Source organism: Somniosus microcephalus, chromosome 4 (assembly GCF_052327205.1).
Source record: "Somniosus microcephalus isolate GS21.2 chromosome 4, FLI_Smic_1.0, whole genome shotgun sequence".
NCBI lineage: Eukaryota > Metazoa > Chordata > Chondrichthyes > Squaliformes > Somniosidae > Somniosus > Somniosus microcephalus.
Genome location: NC_140990.1, coordinates 276,018,913 through 276,045,491, shown reverse-complemented (window position 1 = coordinate 276,045,491; position 26,579 = coordinate 276,018,913). Strand labels below are relative to the sequence as shown.

The 26,579-nt window shown below is 43.9% G+C and overlaps 1 protein-coding gene across 5 annotated transcripts in view; it reads right to left on the bottom strand.

The window, feature by feature from the left end:
* Nucleotides 1–26,579, bottom strand: part of b3galt1b (UDP-Gal:betaGlcNAc beta 1,3-galactosyltransferase, polypeptide 1b) — a 138,372-nt gene that overhangs the window by 7,758 nt on the left and 104,035 nt on the right. For 3 of the 5 annotated variants that reach the window (XM_085986462.1, XM_085986463.1, XM_085986465.1), the window contains 3 exons: nt 24,433–24,606; nt 4,758–4,868; nt 3,846–4,023 (listed from right to left, as the gene is read on the bottom strand). The gene's annotated coding sequence lies outside the window, so the exon portion shown is untranslated. Of the gene's footprint in view, nt 1–3,845; nt 4,024–4,757; nt 4,869–11,514; nt 14,417–24,432; nt 24,607–26,579 lie in introns of those variants that run through there. The other 2 variants (XM_085986464.1, XR_015078196.1) reach the window with 2 other exon arrangements.

Genomic DNA, 26,579 nt, shown 5'->3' with positions numbered 1-26,579 from the left:
GTCACTCCAATAAATAACTTTGATTACTATGGCAACTGTGAATAACAATTCCCCCTCTCCCCATACAAACTAATAATGCCCTCTCCCCATACAAACTAAATCATTTGTATTTATGCAACACTTACCAATTACGACTTCAAATGGAGAGGGAGAGAATGAGGCAAATGCACCTCTTCACTAAAAATAGTGGTGGCGATATGGCAGCCACCTGACTAATCTGCCCTCAGCCCTCCTACTGGTGCATTGCAAACATCAAGTGCCGCTGATCAGGAGAGGTAAAGAATAGAATGCATAGTATGAGACACTCAGAATTGCATCTGCATGTTGATAATAAAGGAAAATAATTAGAAAGCCACCCTGTGTGTTTTGGATTCTACTGCAGAAAACAAACTGCTCCACTGATTAGGAGTCATAATGCGAACCTGGCACAGAGGTATTCATTGGGGACATTGTGCTCCTCTAGCACATGTTGCTGATCTTATGCTATAATGTGAGGTGAACTCATTTAAATAAATTAACATTCCCATATAAAATCGTGATCAGTGGCAGATATATCCAGGACCTCTTACTGGACTATTAATATCCAGAATATTAAAAAATGGCAGAAGCAAAGTGCAGAGGCAGAACAGTGCTATTCCAAGATGTTGCTTGGCAGTTGATTTTGCACAAGATGCTACACAGAGAAGGGAAGATCTTTTTGGAACAGAAGAAATGACTGCCAGGGTACCAGATGATGGTGGCGAGAGAGTCAATGCTGTATTATCTGTAGCCTGCATCTGGGAGAAGGTAAGCAAACAATTTGCTGGGCTATGCAAAGTTACCAATGCAAGTATGCTCACACTTTTGACAATTTAACAATACTTTCTTACAAGCCATCAGTGTAAGTGTGGTACAGCATCACAGAGATACAATGCACATCTCACTAGCAACTGTTCATCTATTCTCCAAATGTGCCCATGTTTTACCAGGACACTCTTCATTGCTGCCATCACAATACATTTTTTTCTCTGGTCCCAGGAATGAGACAAGCAACAAACACAGAGGATGCTACTCCTCACACAAGGTATTTTTGTGCTACTTGTTCAGACACCCACAGAAGTTGGCTGCTTGTGTGGGCACGTGGGTCACAAAAATGTTTTCTCATGTTCCTTACTCCAGCATGTGCTCCTTTTCAGTTTGCTTGCAGGAAAAGGCTACACATAACTGAATGCGGACAAGAGGCAGGTCATGCTATGTAATTAGCTCAGCAGAATTTTTTTTCCTGTGTACACCATTTTAAATCTATTGGAAACATTTCCACTGATGGGTGAGACTAGAACTAGGGGGCATAATCTAAGAATAAGGGGCTGCCCTTTCAAAACTGAGATGAGGAGAAACTTCTTCACTCAGAGGGTAGTAAATCTATGGAATTTGCTACCCCAGAGAGCTGTGGAAGCTGCAACATTAAATAAATTGAAAACGGAGATAGACAGTTTCTTAGCAGATAAGGGAATTAGGGGTTACGGGGAGAGGGCAGGGAAGTGGATGTGAGTCTAGATTCAGATCAGCCATGATCCTATTGAATGGCGGAGCAGGCCCGAGGGGCCGTATGGCCTACTCCTGCTCCTATTTCTTATGTTATGTTCTTAAAAATGGCACTTTTTTGCTTGAAAGTATGTTTTTTTTTACTGTATTGAGTACAAGAAATTTACTAAAAGCATTTTCATACAATAAAAACATTAAGGCTGCAAACAGCAATCAGTACTTTAAGAGTAGTTTCATTGGTGTCAAATAAAATTGGACTAGAGTAATGACATCTCAGCATAAATATCTAAACAAATGTATCATTAATTCTTGTGCTTTCTAAATAGAAAACACTTCGAGCCATTTAAAAGAAGTAATCTAATTAAGGGGCTCACACGATGTAATAGTCCTTGACAATAATTTCTAGATTACAACCTTGAAATTGCCCTGTTATTTTTTAAATAACAACTTTAATTCCATGTTGAGTTTTATTCAGTTCTGGCTATTTTTGAGCTGTCCATCATTCTTGGTGCACAATGCATCAGTCTGTGTGCTACAGTTCTTGCATGTGTGATTTCCACATGAGAAAATTAATTAAAGTATAATCTAGGATTACTACAAAATTCTTGGATATATTTTCTTCTTTTAGTAAAATGTAGGAAATTACTCAAGTTTCTGAAGACAGAAATCATATGGAGAGTGTTAAATAAAACACGAAGGGAAATGGTACAATTCCCAGTGTGCATTACAGGCCTCCAAATGGTGGAGATGAGAAACAGGGCAATTTGTTGACAATTCAGAAAAATATATAAAAACAACAGGATAATAATATTAGGTGGTTTTAACTCACTAGTTGTGGAAAATAAAGGTATTGTGGAAACATAAATATATTTGGCATCAGTTTTTTTGTTGAATAAATGATGGAGGAGAATGCAGATGTACTAGAGGAAGATGTGAAAGAGATGACAATTTAAACAACTAGAAAATAAATTGCTTCTGAAAAAAATAGCACAGCTCAAGGTGCACATGTCATTGAGCCTTGATGGCACCCACCCTAAGTTGGTGAAGGACATGAGATAGAAAACATTATGGCCATAATTTTTCACTCTGCCTTAGATATGACAATTGTGCCACGTTGACTGGAGGTTGATAAATGTAGCACCTTTGCACACAAAGAGAAATAGGGCCCAATAGTGGGCACCTCTCGGGCCTCACCAATGGCCTGCTCGGTTATTGCCCTAGTGCTCCCATGGCCATCATTATCCCTTCTTCCAGCTTGGGTTTGTGCATGTCAGATAGATGTCATCAGTCATGGGAATAATGGGTAGGCCTTGTCTCCCAACAGCTAGCCTTGGACCCGCTGCACTTGGCCAAAAAACACCGAGACGTTGGACTGATGCAGGATGAATGCATCATGGCTGCTACCAGGGTATCGTGCAAACACCTGCATAATTCATAGATGATTGTCATTTGCCAGCTGCACATTGAGAGCTGAACTCTTTCCTGTTCTTAAAAGGTTCTAGCTCTGCTTTAATTGCCACATGAATATAGTCAATAGCATCCTGGACTTGACACACTGGCAATTGCTGCAAATCCCATTGCTCTATCATGTTGACAGGTGACGTCTATGGGGAACTTGATATACTGGCTTGCCTTAGTGAATCAAGCATCCGTCATTTGTTGTATGCACAGCCAAAATGGCTAATATTGCCTTGCCCCCCTGCTGCAGCCTGGAAGGACCCTAAAGCAAAGAAATTTAGGGCAACTATGACTTTGACTGCCACTGGCAGTGAGAGACTGACTAGATGGCATAGGATGTTGCAGCTTCTCCTGCAGGAGGCTACCTATGTCTGCTACTGTTTCCCAGGAGGACCTGAGCTACTTTACATATTTCTTCCTGGTAACTGATTCTGGGTCTGTGAAGGGTAAAATCACCTCTGCTCAATCCACCTCCTATGGGTGCTCTGATAGCACCTGCAGCAGCTCCAGCATACTCTCCTTGCTGCTCTTGCTGGTACTCTTCTTCCTCCTCTGCCTATAATTGGGATGCTAGAATCAGTCGCATGCCTCTTCTCCTCACTCACCCTCCCTGAAAGCAAAGAATGAATTCTGCCAAGAGTTTTCAAAAAAACTATGATCAGCACTGAAGTTGTAAATCTTTCCACTCCATTCAACTAAAGTAGTCACCATTGTTGTCTGCAAGTGCTTGACCTTTTAAATCAGGCTCTTAATTGCCAATTCTGGTGCTTACTGCCAAGGATTACTGAGTGCTACTTCTGTTTAGCCACGAAAAATAGCATTCACATCATAGGACCCTGATTTGCATAAAGCTCTTAGCTTACCATTGTGTTCAGGCATCCATCCAGGCCACTCAAGCGGAGGACCCCGGCAAAATGGCGCTGGCAGCGACGTCGACAGAAACGAGGCAGTGAGTCTATCCCCGTGATTTCTGGTGTGCTACCGCCCGGTTTCTGCCAGGTAGGAGGCACCAACATTCACCCCCCTGGTTGTCTTTGCCGACTGTTAGAAAAGAAAAGAAAGATTATTTATAGAGAATGGATTGATATTTATTGAAAATTCAGTTTAAAAGCTTTTTCTTCTGAACCATTGTTCAGCTTAAGGATTTATCTTGGAAACTCTATAAATTATGAACTTTGGGGCCTCTTGGTATTTTTTTTTTTTTAATGGAAAATTATATTTATTATAGACTGTATAAGTTGTCAAACCCATGAACAGTGCACTAGATTTTCCATTTCTGCAAACTGGTACATGCCGAAAGTGTCTGTCAAGAATCGGCTGCCTCGCCCTGCCGTGGTTTTCTGTCTATTCATTTTAAGAAGCAGAAAATTTATAGTTAAATGCGTTAAGACAAGAACTAGTTGAAGATAGGGAAGTGGTGGTGGTGTGATTAACTGACAGTTCAAAGCCAGCTATGGTTGGGTTGTGGGAGGAAGTTGATGGCAGGGAGGGGAGGGGGTAAGACCTGATGGTTCAAAAGTGCCAATGGCAGTTTAGATCCCAATCTGATGGGCTTTCCTCCCCTACAAAGTTGTTAGACCCTACTCTCTCAATACAGTCAGAACCTAGCATCCTCAATATTGGGAAGACTCTGGACCCGCCAATGATTCAAAACTGCCTCTTCAGTCCGCTGGACCCCGTCTCACTAGACTTCCCACATCTATTTACTGTGCGAGCAATGCCAAGGGAGATCCGCTATTATGCAAATAGATATATGTATGCATTACATTTCTTACCTTAACTTTAGCTTCAGACTTCTCCCATAAAGGATTCATGCTTCATATCACATCCTTCATTCTGGAAGTAGCTCATCTGATGCTGGAATCCAGGCCATAAGCTCAGCCCAACTATGACAATGACAAAGGAATGAGGTTTAGTGGCAGGCTTGGATCGCAACCCCTGACTGCTTAAAGAAACAAGAGTGTTATTATCTTAACAGGCTCTCTACATAGGTGATATTTATTAACTAAAATATATGTTTTATTTAAATTAGAATCAAAAGAACAATCATAGCAGTCGAATTCATTTACCAAAACAGTACACTTCAAATAATTTAGTGTCTGCTTTGATTTTTGAGTAATTATCCTACAGCAATTAAATAGCTCAGAAGCCAGTGAGAGACAGCATTCAAGATTAACTTGCAAGTATATTGAAGCATATGTGATAATGCATAATTTTAAATAATAATACATTATAAAAATGATAAATAATGTTTCAGAGTACACACTTCACAAACAAAAATTTGCAGGCCTAAAGGGACCATAGTATGCCAGATTATAATATACATCATTGACTCACGCAAGATCATTTATTTACAGGACTGAACTAAAAGGATCAGCTTTAATTATATTTCTGGTAACATGCTTTGGTTTAGCCCTCTAATAGCTAGAAACAATAATAAACATGGACAGATGATGTACCAAAGGACTTGAAGCATTGATGTAGACCAATAGTTGCTTAAAGCATATGCTGATTCATCTTCCTGTGTGGAGAGCTGGACTGTCAGTTAATTGCATTCTCAATTTTCATCTTTCCTCATGCTGTCCATCCGTAATTCTGAGGGTTAATTTAACTGAATAGATTCCGTTTGTTTGGACAAAATACCCTGCATTAAATCTATACATTTCTACAATAACACTATTTTTCAATGATTCTTTGAATTGTAATATGGATCAAAACACCAATGAGTTGTACTTTATTACAGTAGAAAAGTTTTCAGGAATTTTTATATATTTTACTGCAACTGTAGGCAAATTTTTTGAAGTAATATTTTTCCACCCTGCAGGACACAGCATTGTTTGTTTGCGAGGGCACAAAGACAACTTGTGCCAATGCTGCTCTGAAAGTGGTTACTAGGAATACACAGTAGTACTACATGGGTGACTAGCTCTGTAGTACATTCTCTCACCCAGGAGAAGTGCCTCAGCACCACTTCTCAAACTGTTCATCAGCATGGCTATTTCAAGAACGCCTGGGGAGAGTTTATGCTCAATTGTAACAGCTTGGATGCATTGCAAATGATGAAATTTTTAAAAAACTTTTTTTATATTCGTTCATGAGATGTGGGCGGTGCTGGCAAGGCAGCATTTATTGCCCATCCCTAGTTGCCCTCGAGAAGGTGGCGGTGAGCCACCTTCTTCAACCACTGCTGTCCGTGTGGTGAAGGTACTCCCAACAATGCTGTTCGGGAAGGAGTTCCAGGATTTTGACCCAGCGACGATGAAGGAACGGCGATATACTTCCAAGTCAGGATGGTGTGTGACTTGGAGGGGAACTTGGAGGCGGCGGTGTTCCCATATGCCTGCTGCCCTTGTCCTTCTAGGTGGTAGAGGTCACAGGTTTGGAAGGTGCTGCCGAAGAAGCCTTGGCGAGTTGCTGCAGTGCACCTTGTAGATGGTAGACACTGCTGCCACAGTACGCTGGTGGTGGAGGGAGTGAATGTTTAAGGTGGTGGATAGGGTGTCAATCAAGCGGGCTGCTTTGTCTTGGATGGTGTCGAGCTTCTTGAGTGTTGTTGGAGCTGCACTCATCCAGGCAAGTGGAGAGTATTCCATCACACTCCTGATTTGTGCCTTGTAGATGGCGGAATGGCTTTGGGGAGTCAGGAGGTGAGACACTCGCCACAGAATACCCAGCCTCTGACCTGCTCTTGTTGAAACAGTATTTATGTGGCTGGTCCAGTTAAGTTTCTGGTCAATGGTGACCCTGAGGATATTGATGGTGGGGGATTCGGTGATGGTAATACCATTGAATGTCAAGGGGCGGTGGTTAGATGCTTGTTTGTTGGAGATAATCATTGCCTGGCACTTGTGTGGCGCGAATGTTACTTGCCACTCATCAGCCCAAGCCTGAATGTCGTCCAGGACTTGCTGCATGCAGGCATGGACTGCTTCGTTATCTGAGGAGCTGCGAATGACACTGAACACTGCAGTCATCAGCGAACATCCCCAGTTCTGACCTTATGATGGAGGGAAGGTCATTGATGAAGCAGCTGAAGATGGTTGGGCCTAGGACACTGTCCTGAGGAACTCCTGCAGCGATGTCCTGTGACTGTGATGATTGACCTCCAACCACCACAACCGTCTTCCTTTGTGCTAGGTATGACTCCAACCAGTGGAGCATTCCCCCCCCCCCAGTTCCCATTGACGTCAGTTTTACTAGGGCTCCTCGATGCCACACTGGCAAGGCTTGGAAGCTAAGCAGAGCCAGGCCTGGTTAGTACCTGGAGGGGTGACCATCAGGGAAGACCAGGTGCAGAAGGTCACGGAAGGAGCCCCGAGGAGGGGCGGTTGGTGAGAAGGTCACGGAAGGAGCCCCGGGAGGGGCGGCTGGTGAGCAGGCCCGGGCGTTGGGCTGAAGATTGTCGGACAGGAGGAATGGTGGAAATGGAATGGCGGCACGCACAGACGCAGCGGCTTTGCTTCTCCCAGGATGGTGCTATTTACGTTTAATGTTAATGTTATTTGTACTGGACTCATGGGAGCTTGCAAGATCACATTTCGTTGTGCATTGTACAATGACAATAAAGTTGAATTATTATTAAAGTTGAATTATTGATGTCAAGGGCAGTCACTCTCCCCTCACCTCTGGAATTCAGCTCCTTTGTCCATGTTTGGACCAAGGCTGTAATGAGGTCGGGAGCCGAGTGGTCGTGGCTGAACCCAAACTGGGCATCAGTGAGCAGGTTATTGGTGAGTAAGTGCTGCTTGATAGTGCTGTCAATGACACCTTCCATCTCTTTACTGATGATTGAGAGTAGACTGATGGGGCAGTTATTGGCCGGATTTGATTTGTCCTGCTTTTTGTGGACAGGACATACCTGGGCAGTTTTCCACATTGTCGGATAGATGCCAGTGTTATAGCTGTACTGGAACAGCTTGTCTAGAGGTGCAGCTAGTTCTGGAGCACAAGTCTGCAGCACGATAGCCGGGATGTTGTCGGGGCCCACAGCCTTTGCTGTATCCAGTGCGCTCAGCCTTTTCTTGATATCACGTGGAGTGAATCGAATTGGCTGAAGACTGGCTTCTGTGGTGGTGGGGATCTCGGGAGGAGGCCGATATGGATCATCCACTCGGCACTTCTAGCTGAAGATGGTTGCAAACGCTTCAGCCTTATCTTTTGCACTTGTGCTGGGCTCCACCATCATTGAGGATGGGGATATTCATGGAGTCTCCTCCTCCTGTTAGTTGTTTGTGGTCCACCACCATTCACGACTGGATGTGGCAGGACTGCAGAGCTTGGATCTGATCCATTGATTGTGGGATCATTTAGCTCTCTCTATAGCATACTGCTTCCACTTTTTAAGCATGCATGTAGTCCTGTGTTGCAGCTTCCTCAGGTTGGCACTGCATTTTTAGGTACACCTGGTGCTGCTCCTGGCATGCTCTTCTACACTCCTTATTGAACCAGGGTTGGTCCCCTGACTTGATGGTAATGGTAGAGTGAGGGATGTGCCAGGCCATGAGGTTACAGATTGTGATGGAATATAATTCTGCTGCTGATGACCCACAGCACCTCATGGATGCCCAGTTTTGAGCTGCTAGATCTGTTCTGAATCTATCCCATTTAGCACGGTGGTAGTGCCGCACAGGACGATGGAGGGTGTCCTCAGTGAGAAGACGGGACTTTGTCTCCACAATGACTGTGCGGTGGTCACTGCTACCAATACTGTCATGGACAGATACATCTGCGACAGGTAGATTGGTGAGGACAAGGTCAAGTAAGTTTTTCCCTCTTGTTGGTTCTCTCACCACCTGTCGCAGGCCCAGACTGGCTGCTATGTCCTTCAGGACGCGGCCAACTCGGTCAGTAGTGGTGCTACCGAGTCACTCTTGGTGATGGACATTGAAGTCCCCCACCCAGAGTACATTCTGTGCTCTTGCTACTCTCAGTGCTTCTTCCAAGTGGTGTTCAACATGGAGTACTGATTCATCAGCCGAGGGAGGGCGGTAGGTGGTAATCAGCAGGAGGTTTCCTTGCCCATGCTTGACCTGACACCATGAGACTTCATGGAGTCCGGAGTCAATGTTGAGCACGCCCAGGGCCACTCTTTCTCGATTGCATACCACTGTGCCATCACCCCAGTGGGTCTGTACTGCCGGTGGGACAGAAGATACCCAGGGATGGCGATGGAGGAGTTTGGGACATTGGCTGAAAGGTATGATTCTGTGTGCATGACTATGTCAGACTGTTGCTTGACTAGTCTGTGGGACAGCTCTCCTAATTTTGACATACATCCCAGATGTTGGCGAGGAGGACTTTGCAGCGTCGAGTGGGCTGGGTGTGCTGTTGCCATGTCTGTAGCTGATGCGGAGGTCGATGCCAGGTGGTCCGTCCGGTTTTATTCTTATTGTTTTTCCTAACAGTTTTTTACAACTGAGTGACTTGCTAGGCCATTTCAGAGGGCAGTTAAGAGTCAACCACATTGCTGTGGGTCTGGAGTCACATGTAGGCCAGACCAGGTAAGGACGGCAGATTTCCTTCTCTAAAAGGGCATTAGTAAACCAGATGGGTTTTTATGACACTCTGATAGTTTCATAATCACCATTACTGATACTAGCTTTTTATTCCAGATTTATTTAATTAACTGAAGTTAAATTCCCCAGCTACCGTGGTAGGATTTGAACTCATGTCTCCGGATCATTAGTCCAGGCCTCTGGATTACTAGTCCAGTAACATAACCACCACGTTGTAGCGATTCGTGTGCATCACCACTAAATAATCGAGTTCGACTTCGACGAACTATAAATAAGTTGTTTATTTACAGGAACAGGTTAAATACAACAGGTAAGGTAGCAGGTAAGATGGCTGACTGTAGGAGCACCGTGGTGCAGGTCTTTCCCCAGCGAGGACTGACTAGAAGTTTCCGAACTCAACTGCCAGAGGGTTCCGAGCTCTGACGTCATAATGTCATCACGCAGAGTACAGGAATGAAGCCCGAGTGCAGTAACAGATACATTTAAAGGTAAGTTAAAGGGAATTATGTATCTCAATGTAAGGGACAACTGGTGGTACCGCCACATAGGCCCCCCCCAGAATTCGCTTTAACAAAAGTCCAAGGATGAGATAGTCTGACGAGCTGGTGGTCACGGCGGTTGTGCTGTCTTGACTTGGTAGGCGAGGTCTGAAGATGCTGCTCGTGAGCGGATCCTTATGCGCGTCATGGCGAATAAAGTGTATCCGTCAGGCGAAGGAACATGGAAACGTGCGAAACAGCAGGCCTTGTCAGAGTGACGGTCAGGTTGGGCGGACGCGGACGATCACTCTGTTGATGTTGGAACAAGTCCTTGTTCTGACGAACCCTGCCGGAAAGCCAAACGAGCGATCCAGAAGGACTTGACAGGCGAGGTAGATGAACTCGCCGACAGGTGAGCAAAACCTTCAGGAGGCTGGAACACGCGGAACGGTGCATGCCATAGTGCTATGACGTTAACACAACAGAGGGTGAAGAGTTGCTGCGTTGATCAGTGATTGGTGAGGCCAGCAACTTTCACGTGGCTGATCGCGGCCGCAGGATGCACGTTGGACCCGTCCTCGATGAGTGCAGCGTCAGTAGAGGTTTGCGTTTGTTAAAGGGAAAACTGGAGAAAGGGCGGCAACGGTCTGGGTTGTTGTTGCTTTCAGGAGGGGTCAACTCTGCCTGGAGGGCGGCAACACTTGTAACTGTTGTAGATTTAGGAGAAAACAGCCGTGAGGGCGGCAACGCTTTTCGTTCGTGCCGAAACATGTAGTAGGTAACACCACCAGCAGGATGACGGGCTGGTGCGTCGTCGGCGGGGAAGGAGTCTTCGTTTTTCACGAGGGATATGTCCTCATGGTTCGCGAGGGATGGGTCCTCGTGTGCGAGGAGTGCGCCCTCGTGTTTCGTGGGGGTGAGTCCTCGTGGTATCCCCGCAGGGCGCGCTCCGATTTTGTGGGCCCGAACATGCTGTACCCCGCGCTTGGAGAGATGTATACTTGCTGTTGCTTTGGACGTAGAGGCGGACGATCCGTGTGGTGGTAGGAAAGATGAGTACGGGGACCGTAAGCAAGTGCGTGGTCGGCGCCGCATCGATGTTCTCGTCGAACATGGCTTCTACCTTTATAAAGCACGAGGGAGACTGTGACTCCCTGGATTGCGGTAACGACAGCAAAACGGCTGGTGCTTCCATGGCGTGCTTCTTTTGTGAAAATTGCTCACAAAAAAACGGGGTCCGGTTGAGTTTTGTCGGTGTCAAACGGGATCTGCTCCAGGCTGCGCTTACCTTGTGAATACGTTCGCAAAGACGGGGTCGCCTTTGGAGGAATCGGTGTTAGGCGGTTGCTGTTCCGTGGTTGTTCGTCGGTCGTCTTGTGGGAAGACGAAGTTCAGGCTACGCGTTGCTACCGTGAAAATCGTTCACAGATACGGGGTCATCAATTGTAGTGTTGGAATTGATGAGCTCCCGTACTCACGTCGTTGGGTCACCAATGTAGCGATTCGTGTGCATCGCCACTAAATAATCGAGTTCGACGAACTATAAATAAGTTGTTTATTTACAGGAACAGGTTAAATACAACAGGTAAGGTAGCAGGTAAGATGGCTGACTGTAGGAGCACCGTGGTGCAGGTCTTTCCCCAGGGGGGACGCCATGAGGACTGACTAGAAGTTTCCGAGCTCAACTGCTAGCAGGTTCCGAGCTCAACTGCCAGCAGGTTCCGAGCTCTGACGTCATCACGCAGAGTACAGGAATGAAGCCTGAGTGCAGTAACAGATACATTTAAAGGTAAGTTAAAGGGAATTATGTATCTCAATGTAAGGGACAACCGGTGGTACCGCCACAACGTTACCGTTCCCCTAAAAATGTAATATTTAAATTTTTTTTTAATTCATTCTTGAGATGTAAGAGTCACTGGAAAGTCTGGTATTTATTGCCTATCCCTAGTTGTCCAGAGAAGGTGGTGGTGACCGAGTGGCTTGTTAGGACACTTCAGAGGGGAGTTAAGAGTCAACCATGTTGGTGTGGGGCTGGGGTCTTTACATCCCAGACCAGGTAAGGATGGCAGATTTTCTTCCTTAAAGGACATTTGTGAACTAATTGGGCTTTTACAATAATCCGCCAGCTTCATGGCCACTTTTACTAACCAGCTATTTATTTCCAGATTTTAAAAAACAGAATTCAAATTCTCAAGCCGCTATGGTGAATTTGAACCCATTCTCTGGATTGTTAGTCCAGGCATCTAGATTACTAGTCATGTAACATAACCTTTACACTATCATACCCAGATAGCAAAGGGTTATGATTTAGATTGGTAGGAAATGATGGGCCAACATTTGTGATTGGAGGCTTCCTGCGGGCTGACGCCTCCAACCTACAAAAAATCTATGACTTTACCTGGTGGCCCGGAAGAAATGGCGGCTTGTGATCCTGGGCCTCTCTGGGTCCGTGCAGGCAGAGCCCCATGTATCCCAGGCGGTTCGTAGGCGCCCCTGGGATCACGTGGGCCGACCTAAGCAATTAAAGGGAATCCCCATTTATACTTATGGGAGTTCTCTACGTACGGAATCCCCATAAGTATATGAGTGGGGATCACTTAAAAATACACCAACACATGAAATACATATTTTTTTAATTACATTTAAAATTAATTAAAATGCCATTTAATTCAATATTTTAAACAAAAATATAATTTTTTGAAAAAAAATGATGTTTTTATGGGGCTAAAAATAAACTTACCTTATTGAAAAGTATTTAAATTTATTAATGAAAGATAAAATTTTATTTTTCTATTTTTTTAAAACTCTTAGGCAGGCCTTACACCTGCTTTTACCAGGCGCAAGAATTTGACAGGCATTCAGCGGGCGGAAGTTGTGTAAATAGCGCAACTCTCCACCCGCAGAGGCCCTTCTCCCGGGGATGAGGAGGATCTGTCAAGAGAATTCTTGACAGATTGCAAGTGCAAGGTTTTAGCGCATGTGCTTCACATGCCTAAACCCGGAACTTGTGCGGTCCATACGCACCCGTAGGGGTCGCAAAATACGGCCCGATAACTCAGTTTACTGTGCAAGGACAACAATTTTTTTTTTAAATTCCTCCAGAAAGAGAATGTTATATTTTTTCCACAAGTAATTCAGAAAGGGGATATATCTTCAGGACACCAGACTTTGTTTGGCCAAGTGCCACTTTCTAATCAGTATCTTTAAGGTTAGCTATTAGTTATTGTTCTTTTTGTTTCTTTCAAATGGTGTATATTACTTAATAAATTATTACTGATTAAGTTCATATATGGAAAACATTAAAATGTCAGCTGCTATTAGTTTAAAACTGGAATTAGTTTAGATCAATAAAAGTGCCATTTAATTTATAGTTTGAAATGGTAATTTTACAGTCAATTGAATTAGAATGAATTTATACAAACTCACATTTATATCCCATCCCTATTTGGCTTTAACAAAATAGATAGCCGTCACTTCTTGTAAAGATGCAATTACTCATACTATCAGATGCCCAAAAATAAAATCATTTACTGGAATAACGCAAGCACAAGTCTTATAATATGAAAAGCTTTGTTCTTTCCTTTGCAGGGAGAAAAAAAATGTTGTTTTGCAACAATTATACCTTGTAATATATTATATAAATATTCATAGTTTCACCCAATTTATTTCCATATAAGTGAGGCTCTATGGTTTGATTTACGGTTCCAGAACCAAGGTATCTTGGTTTAGCTTATTCTAGCTTACTAGATTAATTTTGACACTAGTCATTGATAACATTTTTGGTGATTCTCAGAGTAAGTAAATTGCAAATAAATTAAAATATATTTTAAAAATAATTTTACATATAGCAAGTCCTTTAAACATAGACTAAATTACCAAAGTTGCATCTATTATTTCCTTAATGTATAAATTTTGATTTCACTAGTTTATCTGTTTTCTTGAATCATTTGACTTGTTTCATTTGTCTTAATTTAAATATAAACAGATATAATTCATTGCTTTAAAAATGAGGCTTATTCAAAGTGTAATTTTGTAGTTTTTTTTAAGATTTAGAAATTTAGCCTTCTCAAAATCTAAGCTTAATTTTAACAAATGTGCATATTATATTAAAACTCTCAAAATTACCAATGGCAGAAAAGTTTCTACATTAGTGATTTGAATATCTTCTGGTCCCCTGCTATTATAATATCAATAGCTTTCCTTGACTGATGATTCATGTAGACACTATTTGAATACCACTTCACTTATGTCATTATTTTGAGGTAGCCTTCATTTATTTTGTTTATACTTTGATGGTTCTAATATCAAACGTGATTTAGGAAATACTTGTCACTACAGCAATGTATGACAGCTCAGTCTTCATAAAAACAGAAGTCTATTCTTCCGTTCAGCTGAGGTTCATATGCTGCAACATCTGTTCTTCAATGTAAAATGCCCATGCTTGAAAGAAAATCAAAGAGAGAAATTAAAACATGAAGTACTGCATGATCATTTCACATTTCTTTAAGAACTGTAACTTGCACAGCTAAAAAATGTTTTAGACCATTATAAACTAGAGAAAAATCCACTAACTTTCATCCTGAAGTTTTTAATTGATTCCCATTAATATTAAGACAGATATATTTCAATTAGTTTCAACAAATGCACAATCTGACTATCCTTTCAAATTCTAGAAACCTCGGAAAAGTGCGTGAGGTTAGGTAGGTTACGTATTGGTGCAGCAGGGATATTCGACCTCAGTTTGTTAGGATAATGGATCGAGATAGAAACATAGAAGATAGCAGCAGGAGTAGGCCATTCAGCCCCTCGAGCCTGTTCCGCCATTTAATGAGATCATGGCTGATCATCCAAATTCAGTATCCTGTCCCTGCTTTCTCCCCATATCCCTTGATCCCTTTAGCCTCAAGAAATATATCTAACTCCTTCTTGAATATATTTAATGAATGAATTGGCCTCAACTGCCTTGTGTGGTAGAGAATTCCACAGGTTCACCACTCTCTGGGTGATGAAATTCCTCCTCATCTCAGCCCTAAATAGCTTACCCCTTATCCTTAGACTGTGACCCCTGGTTCTGGATTCCCCACCATCGGGAACATCCTTCCTGCATCTAGTCTGTCTAGACCTGTTAGAATTTTATAAGTTTCAATGAGATCCCCTCATATTCTTCTAAACTCTAGCGAATATAAGCCTAATTGACCCAATCTCTCCTCATACGTCATTCCTGCCATCTCAGGAATCAGTCTGGTGAATCTTCGCTGCACTCTCTCCATGGCAAGAACATCCTTCCTCAGATAAGGCGACCAAAACTGCACACAATACTCAAAATGTGGTCTCACCAAGGCCCTGTACAACTGCAGCAAGACATCCTTGCTCCTGTACTCGAATCCTCTCGCTATGAAGGCCAACATACCATTTGCCTTCTTAACCGCCTGCTGCACCTGCATGCTTACCTTCAGCGACTGGTGCACAAGGAAACCCAGGTCTCGTTGCACTTCCCCTTTTCCCGATCTATTGCCAGATAATAATCTGCCGCCTTGTTTTTGCCATTCAGATAATAATCTGCCGCCTTGTTTTTGCCACCGAAGTGGATAACCTTGCATTTATCCACATTATACTCCATTTCCCATGCATCTGCCCAATCACCCAACCTGTCCAAATCATACTGGAGTTTCTCTGCATCCTCCTCATAGCACACACACCCACCCAGCTTTGTGTCATCTGCAAACTTGGAGATATTACATCTAGTTCCCTCATCTAGATCATTTATATATATTGTGAATAGCTGGGGTCCCAGCACCGATCCCTGCCCGCCACTCGGAAAAAGACCCGTTTATTCCAACTCTTAGCTTCCTGTCTGCCAACCAGTTCTCTATCCAAGACAGTACCTTACCCCCAATCCTGTGTGCTTTAACTTTGCACGCTAATGTCTTATGCGGGACCTTATCGAAAGCCTTCTGAAAGTCCAAATACACCACATCCACTGGTTCTCCCTTATCTGGGACCTGGAATGATTGTCAAATGTAACAACTCAAATTGCTTGAAATTGATCGGTGAGGATGTATTTACACTACAACTGCAGTGGTTTTGCTTTGTACTGACACTGCAGTTGTAGTGTAAAGCAGTCTGAATTTGGAACCATGGCCCAACCTGACACGAGAGTGAAGCAGATTGAGACTCTCCGAAATAAAGGGTCTTGCTCCATTTGGCTCTGGAGACAGTTTGGGCCTGAAAGACTGATTTGCACTACGGGCTCGATTTTGCCATTCGGGTGGGCTGGGGATGTGTCAGGTGTTTTTCAAGTCCTGAACCAGACTTCAGTGTGATGTGGGAAAAAAGTGCGATTTTCCCCTAATTGGGCAATTGATTTCCAGCGTGTGGGAACCCCTGGCCCAATTAGTCTTTCCATCCTGAAAGTCGCCTCCGATGACATCATCAATGCTGCTGGATTTAAGGCCTGCAAGCAGCCTTGCTTCTTCTGGAGACTGCAAACTTTATGCCCATTGCTGTGATCGCTTCATTCAGCAACTATGTCCAGCAGTAGGCCAAAGTTGCTACACGGTTCGATGACGTCACCCTGCAAGCTCTGGTGGAGGGAGCAAGAGCAAATAAGGAGGTGCTCTTCCCTTCCTCAGGGAGGAAGAAGCCTCCCCAGCAGACTAAAGCTGTGTGGATGCAAGTGGCCCAGGAGGTCAATCTCTATGTGCCGCAGAACCTGGCTGCAGTGCAGGAAGAGGTTTCATGACCTTCTGCGCACTGAAAAAGTGAGTGAGTATGACTTTCCCATCACCCTTAATCTGATCCCCATCCCCTCTCCTCACCAGCACTCTGCTTTGCCAACCTCTTCCTCCACATCCCACTTGACACTTGCATCCCTGCACCCTTACCCATTCTCTCTCTCTATGGTCACATTCACTTAACTATTCGACCATGCAGCCCTCACACTCTATCATTGTGATGCAATGACAACTTACTACACACAGGGAGGGCCCTTTGTCTCCTTCTAAGCATCTATGCTATGGAATCTCTACACTCACTCCTTCATTCTCACTCAAACTCCACTTGTGTCCCTCATTGCAGGAAAAGAGAGCCCACAATAAGAGGGAAAGAGCAAGGACAGGAGGAGGGCCACCCTCAGTAGCCCAGCTCACCACTTCGGAGGCGGCGGCCCTGGAAATTGCCGGGATTGAGGAGGATTCCCAATTGGAGGACGGACAAGCAGGCGCATCACAGCAAGCTGGTGACAGAATAGTTTGGCATCTCTCTCATTGACATTGCATGAGTCACTGATAATGAATCTGATGCTCTAACAGATTGACTTATGATCATCTGCACTATTCAATGTGCATGTAAACTTGACCTCACATCTCCAACTCTTTCCTTTACTCCCCCACAAGACCATCACAAGTATCTGTCCCCCCTAGCCAGGAAGAAGAGGCTGAGCAGCCAGACTGCTCAGAGGAAGCTGCAACCTCAGAGGGCGCAGCGTCACCAGAAATCTGCGCACCCAGCACCAGCACAGACACTCACACCTCGGTGGGACCTTCGGGACATAGAGTAGTGTTGTCACCTGGTGTATCACAGCTCACAAGTGAGCATCAGCAGATGGTGGAGACAGGGACAGCAGTGGAGAGTCCTTGTCAGAGGGCGCAGGACGCTCCCAGCTTGGCTCCGCTGCATGTCGACCCTGTGCCTCTGGGTCCATCCAGAAGGAAAGCGGTACGGGAACTCCAGGAACAGGTGCAGGAGTCTCTGGCAGATTTTGTCTCCAGGGTCGCTGCGAGTGTGGAGCGAATGGAGGAGTCCATCGTTAACATGAGCAGAGCCTTTGTGGAAGCGTTGGCGCATGAACGCATCACCACGGAAAGGATGGCAACCTCTGTGGAAAGGATGGCTACCTCCATGGTAAGGCTGGCTACCATAGAGGAGAGGATGGCTACGGTAGAGGAGAGGATGGCTACGTCCATGGAGGAGCTCAGTCGCCAGGGTATGGAAAACATGGTAATTGTTCAGAATATACGGACATCTTGAGGAGCGATGGTCAGCTATTGAGCAAACAAACCAGACCTTCATGCAAGTCCTCGGGAGTAGGACTTCCAGTATAGAAACGGGTCCTCATGGCCCCCCTGAAGTGCAACAAGATGCTGTCAAGCCACTTGCTAGCTCTGAAGTGGGGCTGACGCATGAGAGGGATGTTGGTGGCAGACAATAAGTAAGTGGGGGCTCCTCTCCAAGTGCTCACATGACCATGCTACTGCAAAGCCCTCAGTCAGAGCCCCACCAGAGTCCCCACCCAACTGAGGTTGGCGTCTCAACCCCTGCACAGCCGCAGGAGCAGCAGACTGTTGCTGAGCCCTCACAGGTTCACAACCCCAGAGGACGCCTGCCAAAGGTGTTGAGGCAGGAGCAGCAAGAAAGTGAGCAAGGGGCCTCCACATCTGCTGAAGCCACAGGGGAAGCACCACGTAGGAGCACGTGTAAGAGGAAGATACTGCACAAGTAGTCACAAGGTTAGTCACTTGGGTGTAATGTTATGTTTAATTTTGAAAAGCCATCAGTTGGTTATTGTCATTAAAAATTCTGATGGCAAACTGTTGCAGTTGTGGTGTGTGTCATTTCGCTAATGGGACTTCCACATTGAGGGCTTAGGATGACTTGCAATTGTCAGTATGGTGGTCAGAGTGATAGGAATCTGCAGGTTCTTGGCCAGTCGATGGTCTGATAAGGTGTGAGGCAAAAGTGTTTCATTGTGCAGGCTAAGCAAATCTGGCCAAGATGAGCGCCTCTGCAAGCTGTTCATTGTCGCTCTCCTCCTCCTCCTCATCATAGGAGGCTATGTGATGAGCCACTTGTTCCTCAGGCATCTGCAAGCCATGATGCTGTGCCATGTTGTGAAGTGCACAGCAAACCACGACCATTCTGGAGACCCTGGCTGCTGAGTACTGCAGGGCTCCACCTGATCTATCAAGGCATCTGAAGCGCATCTTCAGCAAGCCGATGGTTTGCTCGATTATGGATCTGGTGGAAATGTGGCTGGAGTTGTAGCGCTCCTCAGCTTCGGTGGGTGGGCTCCTCAATGGCGTCATTAGCCACGTCTTCAGGGGATAGCCCTTGTCTCCAAGTAGCCATCCGAAAAGTTAGTCTGGTGGACTGAAGAGCGGAGGCACACTAGACTGGCGCAGGATGAAGGAGTCATGGCAACTGCCAGGGTACTTGGCACAAACATGCAAAATTTCCTTCTTGTGGTCACACACCAGCTGTACGTTGAGGGAGTGGAAGCCCTTGCGGTTGACAAAAATACCTGGATTGTGATGGGGTGCCTTAAGGGCCACGTGTGCAGTCAACAACTGCACCCTTGGAAAGCCTGCCAGATTCTCAAACCCAACCCCACGCGCAGTTACACTGGCGTGACCCTTGGAGAAATTAATGTAATTGTGCACGATGGCAAAGAGGGCATCGGCTGCCTGCATGATGCAAGTGTGTGCGGCCACCTGGGAGACGCCGCTGATGTCTGCTGCTGATCCCTGGAATGAGCCTGAAGCAAAAAAGTTGAGTGCGGTGGTGACTTTGACGGCCACTGGTAAGGCGTATCCACCTGCTCCTCTGGGCTACAGGTCTTGCTGCAGCGTTGCGCAGATGTCACCCACTACCTCTCGCAAAAGTCTGAGCCTCCTTTGGCACTGCTCATCAGTAATGTTGAGGCAGCTGATCCTCTGTCTGTAGACCCTGTTTTGGGGGGTATCTCCTGCGCCAACGTGCTTCCATGCGCTGGCACCTTCTGGCCTATGCAGCTTCAGGTGGGTGAGCAGCAGCTTGGAGCTCCTGCTGTTGCTCCTGCAGTTGGTGCTGCTGTTGCGGCTGGTCTTCGTCCGAATCTGATGTCCAGGAGGAAAGGAAATAAATGGTTCCCATTCTTCTGGTAAATACCTCAGTTGAGGAAGCGCTCATTCAAGATGGGGAGAGGAGTTTCCCAGGAGGTCACACTGGAGATGTGCGTCAGGCTCCAAACTTCCAGAACAATGAGTATGCCTGCTAAAAGTTCCCCCAGACCTAAGACAACAAAGTTCTGCCACCTGCAAATACTGATTAGTGAAAACTCCTTTTTAATGGTGGAGCTACAGCTGTTAGTAAGCAATCCACTTGTGATGCCGCCGGGATTCACTGGCATGTTCCAGAGGAGGCGTGCAGAATGTGGGAAAATCAGAAAGGCCTCTCAAAATGGGATTATAGAGGCAATTAAGTGGTTAAGGGCCTTAAGGGCCTATCCCGCCTCTTGGAGGCGGGATGGAAACAGGTCAGAAAACTCACGTGAGAAAATTACTCGGAGGCGGGATGGGGCCCGCACGCCATTTTTTGCGATTTTACCACCTCACATGCCTCCAATCCCGCCTCCTCGGGCCTGGCAAAATCGAGCCCTACGTGTCTGGAATTTTCCACTTCTGTCCCTGCCCGCCCATGATTGTCCACCCATTCGCTTTAATGGGTGAAACGTCCTGATCTGGTGAGTGCAGAAGTGGAAAGCCCCGGCCCACAATTTTAGCGTTGGTGTTGAACTGGAATCACCTTGCACAAATGCTAACCATACAGTATAAATCAAACACGATCCCATTCTTCCTCATTTATTCATCTTTCATTTACAAAATGCAATTGGGCTTTTACCAAACTAGAGAAATATGGGATATTATTTCTAATAGTTTTCACTTGAACTTCCCTGCTCCCCATTGTACACAAGACTTAATTCTATGTTCCTTCAGTTCTTTTTCCTCATTAGTAGCAGTGGTCCATTTTGCTCCACTCCGAAGAATCCTGCAGCATTTTACAATCTTGTTTTTTTCCCCCCTCCATTCAGTCCTTTGTGGTTTAGCCTATTTTCATAAAGCTTTTTGAAAATTTGCACATGACCTCTCCTCACTTCAAAACATAACCTCAAAATTTGGAAATTCTGCTCACAAATGTTAAGAGCTTTAATTACAAATTGATGCTGGACCAATTTATGTGTTGCTTGAACTTCTTCCTTCCACAATTAGTGGTATTTTGTAGTCTAGCTTACAATCCAGACAAAAAAAAAAATCACACGTTATCCAAATCAAAGAGGGATTTGAGCATGGAAGGGCATTGTAAATGGTTGTTTGACCCCTGTACATCTGTAGCACCAGCCAAAGTAGGCTGTAGATGAAGTGTCAGAATCATGTGACCAGACAAACCTCCTCCAACTCAGGCCCTCAAACTTCCCAATTAGCAGGCACTGAAATAGCTTCAGCACCAGAAGCACCTACCTCAAAGTCCTCAAGATAAGTTGAGCCAAAATTAGCAACCTATGAATGTCTCTCAATAAATCTTTTTCTGACAAAGGGATCTCAGTCCAAAACTGGACTCATCAACTCTGGTCAAAGAATTTCACTCGTCACCCTCTGCTCTAGCAGAAACTGTTCTGGATATTGTGGATGTAAGCGTTTTCTCAATCTTCCTCTCTCTCCCACTCCTCAACCAGACCACAGCTTCAGTACTGTTTGGACGATGGACTAAGGCTAAAAGCACAACGCAACAGTCCCTTCACGCTGTACTGAAGTAGGACTTGAAAACAAACACAACCTTCTGGAAGCAAGAGGACTCCTCCATGCCCCACAAAACTACAATGGCCTGCCTGTAATGGAGGCACAGATCTGGCATAGGATGTTGCGCCCCAAAATTGGTCTTTTTTGCCCTGCTTTCCAGCCGTAAAGTGGACCAATTTCTCCCCCATTGAATGCATTTTTTCTTAACAAATTTAATAGAAGATATATTGTTCATATTCATCATTAAACACCCTGTAACAGCAGCAGGTGGTTGTTGATGTTCTCATATCTTCACACCCTTCCACTGGAGAGAAGAGTGTGAAGTAGTGGAAAGATGTGCATGCTGATTAACAGTCTGACAGACTGTGATATGCGTGCATAATCATTTTTATACCAGATAGGTTGATTTGGGTTACAGCGGAAGGGTTTTAAGGGCTCCCACAACCTATACGATGAGGGAGGGTGGGGGGTCACCCACAGTCACTGAACTCCAGTATCCCGCTAGATGTCAAAACAGAATTCAGAGCCGGAGCTCCGGTCTCCACTCACCGGGACTATCTGGAGTGGGATTTGAACCTTGCACCTTCTGACTCGAAGGTGGAAATACTGCCACTAAACTAAGGTACGTTCCAGAGGAGCAGGTGATGAAAAGACTATTTTATTTTGTATGGTGTGAAGAAACAGCTTCCAAAGATGCCTGCAATACATTCATCACTACAAAAAAGACAAAAATACAAAGCCAATGGAAGCTTTAGATTACAAATACAGGAAACTTTCGATTTACCGGCACCTAAATAACCGGAAATCTCGGTTAACCGGCAAAATGCAGGAGTAGGTTCAGGTAAGTTTTACTTCATATTGTACTTGCCTTCCTCCATCTGTTGCTGTGCAAGGGTGTGGCTGCAGCTGTTGCTAAGCTACAGAGACACTTGGAACTTGTGGCCATTGTTCTGAAACTGTTGCTAAGCAACAGGGTCTGTTGCTTTATACGGAGCTCTCATCTCTCCGTATCTTTTACTATAGCTTTCGGTTATCCGGAATTTTTGATAAACCGGCACCATGTCGGTCCCGTCGGTGCCGGATAAAAAAAAGTTTCCTGTAAAACATACTGATGACAGTGTTGCCTAGAGCCAAATAAGGACAATGTCTTTCTCCAAAGTTAGCTATCCAGTCACATTTATGGTTCATTCAAAAGTATTCTTAGGTAAAAAGCAAATTATTCTTTGGATATCCTTTTTCCCCCCACCACAATTGGAACTGAGAAAGTGATCGATGTGTTGAGGCTAGATGCGATATATTCTCACACTTTCAGCCAAGGAACTTCATGTCACTGCTTGTTTAATTTACAGGAGGGGAAGAAGGGAGACAAAGGTGTGAGGTGGATCCAGTTGGAATCAGTATTCTGAACAGCTTTAACTCTGAAGAGAACAGATGCATGGCTAAAGCATTTTTACTTTGTAGCCTATGTAGTGCTGGGAAAAATGCAAGTTCAAGGCCAAGTTTAATCTGGTTTCCCTAGCTATGTTTTCTATGTTTAGTACATCCTAGAAAATAATATTAAGCACATCTGGCAATTCTTGAAGTTGTTACAAAAATAGATACTGTAAATTTAAAACACTGATTTTCTTATGAACATATATTTGAGGACAGTTCTGTTTTGCAAAATTTTCCACAGTAAATCTTAAAAACTCCAGATAGTACTTGAAGAAATACAAGAATAATGTGGAGTCATCACTCCAGATTGTATGTATGTGTGTCATGCATTATATAACTGTGTTTAGCTGACATTCTTATGAATCAGAAATAATGACATTTTCAATCTTCCTTTCAATAAAAATTGTGCTGTATAATACATCTCAGTATATTCAAGAACAAACACAAAGGTCTTTAAATAGAAGCAGTGAATAAAACCATCACAATCTTGAAATTCTTGCCAATTTGAAGAATTCTGAAGAGTAAAATTTATTTGACTATGGGAATCAGAATGACATTCTTAAGACAAACTGGTTGGTCACGGACTGAATAAACAAAGTGCATCACAGAAACAGCTTTAACTGACTCAATATTCAAGGATGCAAGTAACACTATCAGCTCAGTAACTACTGTATCAATAAAAGCCATTTGGCAAAACAACTAAGAAATTCGAAAGTTGGCTACATTTTCCTCCCCAATAGAAAGTCGTTTGAGTAGTTTCTCAAAAGAATGGTGGTAGAAGTAAATGCACCTCTGACTGCACCCTTTACTATTTAGTCTAAAGGAAATTGCTCTAAAATTACATATTCAATGAAAATAGTGGGGTGGATTCCGGCCCCAGCCGACTTCAGGAGGGTTGGCCAGAATGCATAGCCAGCTGCCCAACAGCTCCAGCGTGAGGGTTATTCTATTTTGAGGGCCAGATCGAGCTGCTGCTGGAAATCAAACGTCCCTGGGCAGCCGCAATATTGGATGGTCCAGCCGGCCTTTGTGCCGCAAGAAGGTGGGAGGCCTGAAAAATCCGCCGTGTGATTCTTTTCAGTTGGTCTGCAGCTGTGTGCATACATGTTGCCCCCAGAGAGATAGGGATTGGAAGTATTTTCCATGCATTTGTTAAATTGGTTGGGAAGTATGAATGCCAGCCTTCAGCCCTCCCCTCATCTCCCACCCCCTCCACGAGACTAATAAGAGATCAATTGTGAGGATTCTCCACAGACCATCAGATCACATACTCATCAATAGACTACCAGAATACAGAGATGTATACTTTGTTCCCTGTTAATGCATCAGATCCAATCCTATTAGATGAATACACGCATCTCCATGAAACCCTAAGTGATCAGGTCTATGCTCCTCCATTACACCACCAGAGAACAAGTATACTTATGATACTCACCCATGGATTTTAAAAACTTCAGGAAAGCTACCTACCTCTGAAACTGTAGACTGGATTTTCTTCATTGCAGTGCCTGGGGAATGCTTAGTTTCCAGGAGCAGTGAAGACGAAAAAAGGGGAAGAGGCCCATTACATTAGGTCTGCACCCCCATGCAATTTCCTTGGCATCTCCAATCTGACATCGGTAAGTCTGCACCTGTAGGAGGCAACTGGAAATTCAACCAGTTATTAAAGCAGGACGATTATGCACATTCGACGCACATTATTCAGTTCCTGAACCCTGCTAGGCTCAGCAATTCTTCCAAGTCAATATTACAAATGATTTCACCACCACTCACTGTCTAAACAAAAAGATGTTAAAAACAGACTTAAACAAAGAGAACAAATCAAAAAGATTTATTAACAGGCAAATGAAAAGAGATAAATAGAATAAAGCTGCCTTAGTAACTTCACAGTACATATTGTAAAGAATAATAGATACACAGGAGTAATTTCAAGGCGGTAACTTCAGCTCTGCATTTGAAGAATGGCTCTACACTGCTCAATCGGCTCTTACAGCTCATACGATCTAAATTGTGAGTAAATGTTCTTTCCTGCGTATCTTCACATATAACAATACCTTTTTTGATTTTTTTGACTGCATGGAAATGGTGGTTGCTATACACAGACATGTTTTATTTACTCTTTTTTGCAATTCCTCTTTTTACTTTGAACCATAATAAAAAGTAGTTGCTAAAATCCCTTGGTATTAAAAATAATTAGAACAAAGAATGATAAAAATAGTATTACTTTTCACTTTGAAACAAACATCAAGTCACTATTCATCTGTGTAAAGTAAAGAGACAAATGACTACAGGGTGTCAAATATTAATAGCAATTACAATGGCAAAATTTATGAATTGTGGCTCTTGAGGTGCAGGAATTCATTAGAATAATTTCATTTCGATCTCTACAATCTCTTTAGTCCTAATGAGTTCTTTGGTATACAAGAGAGAGTGTATTTTGTTATTTTTCAATTAGCTTCCAATTTACTTTTGATTTATACTATTGATATAAGCAGATGAAATTACAATTTACATGCAGATTAAAAAAACAAACATTACATTTTCATATGTTAATGACATTCACTGTAGTCAAATTAAAATGTTGCAGTAGTCTCATACAGGCTACTTTGATTAGACTTCTACCATTCAACACGCAGTTGCTTTGAAAATACAAATTTACAATTAACTTTTATAGAGTGAAAGGAGAAACTTTACTTCAATTAAAATCATGAATCCTTTGAAAACTCATTTTGCTTCAACAGTATGTTTATAATATCAAAGGTTCCATGCAGACAATTTATTTTAGAGTATGGTATATGGTTTCATCTTCAGATGCAATGATGAACTTGCAGTATAGATAGCGGTTGAAACAGTCCTTCCACACTATACAAAGTACAATATACACCCGGTAAACGTCAACAGTTCACTCATGTTTAGCACTATATGACCTGTATATGTTGCAGTGTCAATGCTCAATGTACATGGACCTCCAAACCTCCACTGATCCTAGCTTTTCACTGTTTAAATACTGAGCTAACCTTTTTTGGCCCAAAATGGATGACCTCAGACTTACCTGCATTGAAATCCATCTGCCACAGTTTTGCCCACTAACAATCTATCAATGTCTCTGTAATATAAAGCTCCCATCTACACTACTTGCTATACCACCAATCTTTGTGTCATTGGCAAACTTGGATATATGGCTCTCTACTGTGTTACCCAAGCCATTAATAAATATAGTGACTCGTTGAGGCCCCAGCACAGATCCTTGTGTTGGGGTAGCTGGTCCCCTTTTGTCCAACGTCTCAAATAGGTGCAGTAGACATATTATAGTATATGTCTTCTGTAAAGTATTATCACATGGTTTGGTATGGCCTAATAAAGCAATCACATGGCCTAGCAACTCCGTGTCTCTGTCCTTCAGTTGTCCTACCCAAGTATATTATATTTGGGCGACGAGGATGGGATCCCAAAGCCATTTTTAGGGATGATGTAAGGGCACAGTGTTCAACCTTCGAGTGGACAAGTTTAAGGTGAATGTAACGCCTAAACTGAATTTTTGCAATTTTTATTGTTAATGCTAATGCAGAATTGTCTGTGCTTCGCCTTCGCGTGTAATTATACACAGCAACAGCGGC